Source organism: Sinocyclocheilus anshuiensis, unplaced genomic scaffold (assembly GCF_001515605.1).
Source record: "Sinocyclocheilus anshuiensis isolate Anshui unplaced genomic scaffold, SAMN03320099.WGS_v1.1 scaffold273, whole genome shotgun sequence".
Taxonomy (NCBI): Eukaryota; Metazoa; Chordata; class Actinopteri; order Cypriniformes; family Cyprinidae; genus Sinocyclocheilus; species Sinocyclocheilus anshuiensis.
Genome location: NW_015540857.1, coordinates 287,479 through 293,795, shown reverse-complemented (window position 1 = coordinate 293,795; position 6,317 = coordinate 287,479). Strand labels below are relative to the sequence as shown.

Here is a 6,317-nt window from a genome sequence, read left to right as displayed (position 1 = left end):
GTCGCCGATCCATTGTGCAATGTGAACACAGCAGCGACTGACTGCTACCTCAGATAGTCACGCAGTGTGAAAACCACGGTGACCCGACGACTTTGAAAATCGTGCAGTGTGAACTCGGCATTTGCAAAACGGTCTGGATCGGGTTGCGATTCAGTCTGAATGATTCGGACAGCACAGTTGCGCACTGAATCATCTGGAGCGGTCAAACAGGTTTGCAAAATGGTTGAATCGTTTCGCGAATAAGTTTGGATGATTTGAACACACTAGATCGTTTGGAGTGGTTGTACAACAACATAAGCGCAGGATAAAGTGGGATCTATTGATTTGTAATACATTTTCACTGATTACGATATTCTGAGAAATATGTTCCTTACATTTCAGAAGTGAATTACTCACTCGTAAGGGAACATGTCTGAATCGTTTGTGCGATTCAGTCTGAATGAATCGGACAGCTCACGCAACCATTTAGCTTTGGAAGCAGACGCCTCACACATTTGAATCTTTTGGTGCGGTTTCTTCCTCAGTAAAACAGAGGTACTTCACAACTCAGAAACGAGGCCTCGATGAAGTGGATATTTACCTAAAAGTCACTGAAACCAAACTTGCAAATGCATCCTATCGTCGATTAAGCGTTTTTATTAAACTACACCACTCTAAACTGCAGGTCAAACTAAAGTGAGTAATACACAAACTTAATGTAACAAATTGTGCCATTTACAGTTGTTGTTGTTGTTTTTATTTATTTGGACATTTACCATACCATTGGTAGGCTACATGAATTAGTTATCTTTCATCACCATATGGTACCTCCACAGGAGGCTATTTTTAGTCAGGCAGTTCTGAGAAAATTGTGCTGTGTCATATGAATAACTCTTCTGAATATGCTTTTTAATCATACTTAAAATATTGTTACAGTCAAAAGCAAATGTAAAAAAAAAAAAAAAAAGTATGATGCTTGGTGCTGTTTTGGTCAAAATTTCCCCTGGATGCCATACCTAGGGTGCCAAATGGGGCAGTATGGTCTTGGATTGGCATGAGTGTGAGTAGATGAATTTGTTATAGCTACATTTAGCTCAAAATGGTTCAACCAAATAACAACAGTTCTGGGGTGTGAAGAACAGAGTATTAAAATAAATACAGCACATCTTCTAATTTTACATCAGTCTTATTTATAGTGTGATTCAGTGCAGGATCTACAGCCAGTAGCCATGTCCTCTTTGGCTGCTGAGCTGGATTCAGGCATCCAGGGCCGGTATAAATACGTTGATTTGTGTGTTCCTATCTGTTCATGTCTGCGGCCCGCATTGATTTCATATGAATTTCACCTTTAAGGGCTACCATTTTGTGACAAGGTACATTTTCTCTTTTACCATTTACTGGATGACGGTTTCACATGTAGAAAATATATCGAGCCTCTTTTTATTGATATTGAGCGGATGCACCGTGCAAAGTGACCTTCCTGCGAAATGGCTTGAAAATGGATCATCTTGTGATAGGCCATGGTAGTACAATTTACATTCAGTGCTTTTAAAATACTTCTGCAATTCACTGTATGTATTTATTTATTCATTTTAATGAAGGTGATGCATAAAGGATCTAATAAATGTAGTGATATAGCCCTCTAGCTAAATGATTTATAATATTTCAAAGCCTTGTAAACTACAAATGATCTGAATGAAATAAATTGTTTAGGTTTACAAGCTGTACACACCATCTGTGTTCAGAATGAATACTAGATTGCTGCTTACTGAATTCTGTGCAGTATATACAGTGGACTGCCTAGTTTTGTAGAAATATTAAGTGAAACAGCACACATTATGAAATGTTTTGAAATTATAGAATGTAGTTGACATGCTACATTTGCCACACTGCAAGTTTAATTATCTCAGAAATGTAATTTTATAAAAATTAATTTTATTTTTTTATTTTTTAATCCAATTTTGTTTAAAATGTAATCAAATAATGGGTCAAGATGGAAAAAATGCGGTTGATGTTACTTTATTTGTAACACTGGAAAAGGAAGGTTGTGAGCATTGTATTGTGGAATACAGTATCCCACTCAGCATTCTCTGTTGTATATTGTACATTTGGTCAAACAGGATATTTTATGCATACAGAAACTGTGCATACTGGAGAAATGGTACAAGTACTATGGTAATGCTATTTAGAATATGGCCATAGAAAAATGTTTGTGTGGCACTATGTTTGGAATGGAATACCATGCTGTGTATACTCCATACTATTCAACCCTTGTGCTGTGCCGAAAATCCTTTAACTAATCTGGTGTTCCTGGTCAACAATGACCGGCCTTTTGAAAATCGCTTGTAAATTTCTCAATATGCTATATTATCACCAAATCTTGGATTCAGTCTTTTTGTCAACTTGTTATTAGTAGGAGGTTTGTTCATTTTGGAACTGATTGGTTGTAGGCCTCACTGATCTGAGCTTATGCTCAGATTATTTTTCAATTATTTTTCGAATAATTTTGCCGATATTGACACAAAAGCTGAGATGCATAAGCTCAGATCAATAAGGAATGCAATCAGTCAGTTCCAAAAAGAAATCCAAAACCTGTGCTAATTGAAAGAAAGTTGATAAAAAGATTGAATCCAATATTTGGTAATAATATAGCATAATGAAAAAATTCTAAGCAATTTTTTGTAGACTGGTCATTTTTGACAGGTACAAAAATTATCCTTATTTATTGATTGATTGTTTTTTTGTGACCAAAGTCAGTAAGTTTTAGTCAAATGTTAACTACCATTTTTGGGACAAAGAAAATCCGCTCCGAGTCAAAATGACCAGAACACAACATGAGGTTTAAAAAAGGTCATGTGATGTTGTTAAATGTGAGTTTTGGCCAATTATAATTATTTAGATTTTTTTTTATCCAGTTGAAACAAAATGTCCTAGCATTTGGTCAAAATCAAGTCAAGCGCATTGCATTGTGATAAACAATACTCCATGCTGTATGTTCTGTTGTATACCATACTTTTTGCGAAATTTGCAAACTTTGCACAGTTTACATAGTATATACAATGGGAATAGTAAGAGTAGTATGCTAAAATGCTATTCCGAATAAATCCATGGAAATGCAATGTGTGCATGTTTGCGAGAGAAAGGAAGCAATCAGGGTGTGAAGATTCAAATAGATGGATCCCATAAAATGTCCCATTCACCACGTCCTCCCTGTTCTCAGTTGAAACCCTGCTTGGGCTCCTCCCTCTCCTTCCATTTCGTTTTTTTTTTTTTTTTTCATTTCCTGTCTGGTCTTGTTGAGATATATAGTTGAGTATCATCGGCATAACAGTGGAAACTAATCCCGTATTTTTTAATAATATTACCAAGGGGCAACATGTATATCGAAAATAGCAGAGGACCTAGGACAGATCCTTGTGGCACTCCATAGGTTGTATACCTAACATTTTGCCAAATTTGCATACTCTGCACAGTTTACATTCCGTATACTGCAGGAATAGTAAGAAGAGTAGTATGTTAGTATGCAGTTTCGAACATAGCCATGAAAATCAAATGTGTGTGTGTTTGTGAGAGAAAGAAAGCAATCAGGGTGTGACTATTCAAATAGATGGATGCCGTAAAATTCCCCATTCACCACATCCTCCCTGTTCTCAGTTGAAACCCTGCATGGGCTCCCCCCCCTCTTTCCATTTCGCTTTTTTTTTTTGTTACAGTGCTGCAGCATTTGCTGATTGATGAGGGGGTGCAATTGGACTCATCCATCATGACTTGGCCAGGTTAGGTATCTTTCTCTCACTCACCCTCTTTCATTCTCTCTCCTGCTTACAGCCACACATCTTGATTGAACCTCGGAAGAAGCGGATGTCAAACTTTTCCCCTCTTGTCTTTTCGCCTGCTACATCTCGGCATCTATCGCCAGACCTACAGCTCAAAAATGAAATAGCTGAACCTAGAGCAAGGCATCTTCCTTCCTTTCATCAGCTTTTCAGTCTTGCGCTCTGAGGAGAATTAGTAGTATACCATGCTATCAGATTCTGTATGCTTGCTGGAGTAATGCGGCAACTCACCGGACCTCATTAATAAAACACAAGCTGAACGAATTCATCCATGAATCCTCTGTAAAACCATTCACACATTAATCGTCGAATTAAGTAATACGTTTTTGTGAATGATTCACAGAGAAATTCGTTCTGCTCGTGTTTCATGAATGAGGCCCAGTGGGAGATATGAGGGTTGCTGCCTTACTCTGCTTTGACTTATTAATGTGACTTTTAATAATTCACATTATTCAAAGACAAAGTAGATGTTTAGATGCACAATGGGCTAAAAATACTTAAAAACTATGTACTATTTTTAAAATTCTATAGCATAAAGTTTTAGTGCAGCCATGTTCATGACTGCAGCACACCTGCAGAGATGCAAAACATTTTTAACATTTATTCCTGGTCTTTTTGTGCATGATTCATAAGTGCATATTCTAAAAAGTGTTTGTCTTTATAGTCATTCATCAAATTTTGAAACAATTGTCCATTTCAGCTTATATAACCAAGGCTGCAGAGGATTAGAATTATCTTATATTCAGTTGTTAATGCAGTTTAATTTATTGTTGGTTAAATATGTTAGTTTAAGTTGAGATATATGTATGTTAGTATAAATATATTAGTTATATATAATATGATTTTTTTTTTTAAATTGAGATATATCTCATTGATATATTGAGCATGAATTTGACCTAAACCGCCATGTCCAAGGTTAGAAAGCCCTCTTTGGCATTGAACAGTTCCTGATGGATAAAATCCTGCAAACTATGCCAAACTATATTGGCTCTCACATGTTGTGAACAATTGCAACATGCCAAGTTTGAAAATGCCAAAGTCTGATAAGATTTGAGAGTTTGCAGCAATTAACTACAAGTCACCATCAAATGTATTTTCTAAATGCATGTTATTGATCTTATTGTAAATTTGTTGCTTGTAATCTTTAATCAAAATATCATAACTCGACTTCTCAAGTATTTTTTTTTCTTCTCATAAACCCCATCCCTTTTTATAATTTACTCCAAGCTCGCATTCAAATCTGCATTCATCCAGTCGACCAATGGACAGAACGAAGTCGTACAAGTATTTAGTATTTAAAATAGTAAATACAATACTAAATAAATAATTGGGCGCTATTTCCATTACATCCCAACTTTAAATTCTGGTTTGTTCCTCAAGCAAAGCTATCTTATGGCTTCTGAAGACTTGGAATACATTGTAAGTGCATGGACCACTTTCGTGATAGTCTTTTTGGTATTTTTTTTGGAGTTTTGCATATGAAGGTAAGTAAATGATGACAAATTTTCTTTTTCTTATTTTTTTAATGGAACCATTTCTTTAATGTGACCAGATTTTATTTCCCATCAGGTAGTAATAGAATACTGACAGCAGAATTTGTACAGACAAGTCTATCCCAGTGTACAGTACCTGTCAAACGTGTAAACAATATTTAAAAGCTTGGCAGTATGATATATCATTCTTTTCCTGCATTAAGCAGATACTGTCCATCAAACCATGGTCCATGTGGTAACCACATGACCCCCTACATCAGCCTAAAGCAGCAGGAAGACAAGGGCGTGATATATACAAGAGGTTGAGATGGAGAACACCGCCATAATAAAGGCACGCGGAAACATGATACAGGAACACTCCTAGAAAAAGATGACCCAGCTCCCCCTTCCATGCCTGACGTTAACAAAGCCAACGGCATTATGGGATATATGGGCCAGACAACGTAAAAAAACCTCAGCCTGGTTTTCTCATTCCCATCACCTGCTGCTGTCTCAGGAGGAAAGAGGTGCTGGTTTTTACCCCCGCGTGATGAATGACCATCGCTCTCAATTTCTGCCCGCGCATCACCTCTCAGTCACTTGGCGTCAGACCATCATGCGACTGGCAACGAAGACACCTGGGGCGGTGATAGACGGAGAGGTGTGAGCCGAGAGGAGGATGCTTGGTCAATAAATTAATGTGTCACTTTATTCTCCTCATTTCTCTTTTTCGTTTTTTACACCTAAGGGACGGGAGGCATGAATACATAACGGGCGAAAAGGGCAGCCGGTGCGATCAGAGTTTGACAGCACAGAGGAGACCGTTGATGCCCCAGAGATCCCCACAGATGACTCTTGTCCGTTCCAGGTTTTAAGGTCAAAAACAAGGGGGACACTGTAGATTTGCATATATTCGCATGTCACAGTCCTAATCCGTGAGCTAGCCTAGATATGTGAAGGTGTGCTTAACATTTACCCAACATGTTCGACATCTGGAAACCCATCTCTTCCGTTAGCACTTAAGTGCATC

The 6,317-nt window shown here is 37.5% G+C and overlaps 1 long non-coding RNA gene across 1 annotated transcript; it reads left to right on the top strand.

Moving 5' to 3' along the window:
* The first annotated feature begins 1,005 nt into the window (after positions 1 to 1,005).
* Positions 1,006 to 5,589, top strand: LOC107687890 (uncharacterized). The gene is made up of 3 exons (XR_001634178.1): positions 1,006 to 1,039; positions 3,693 to 3,755; positions 5,515 to 5,589. It is a non-coding gene; the product is annotated as an uncharacterized LOC107687890 (long non-coding RNA).
* Positions 5,590 to 6,317: the final 728 nt, after the last annotated feature.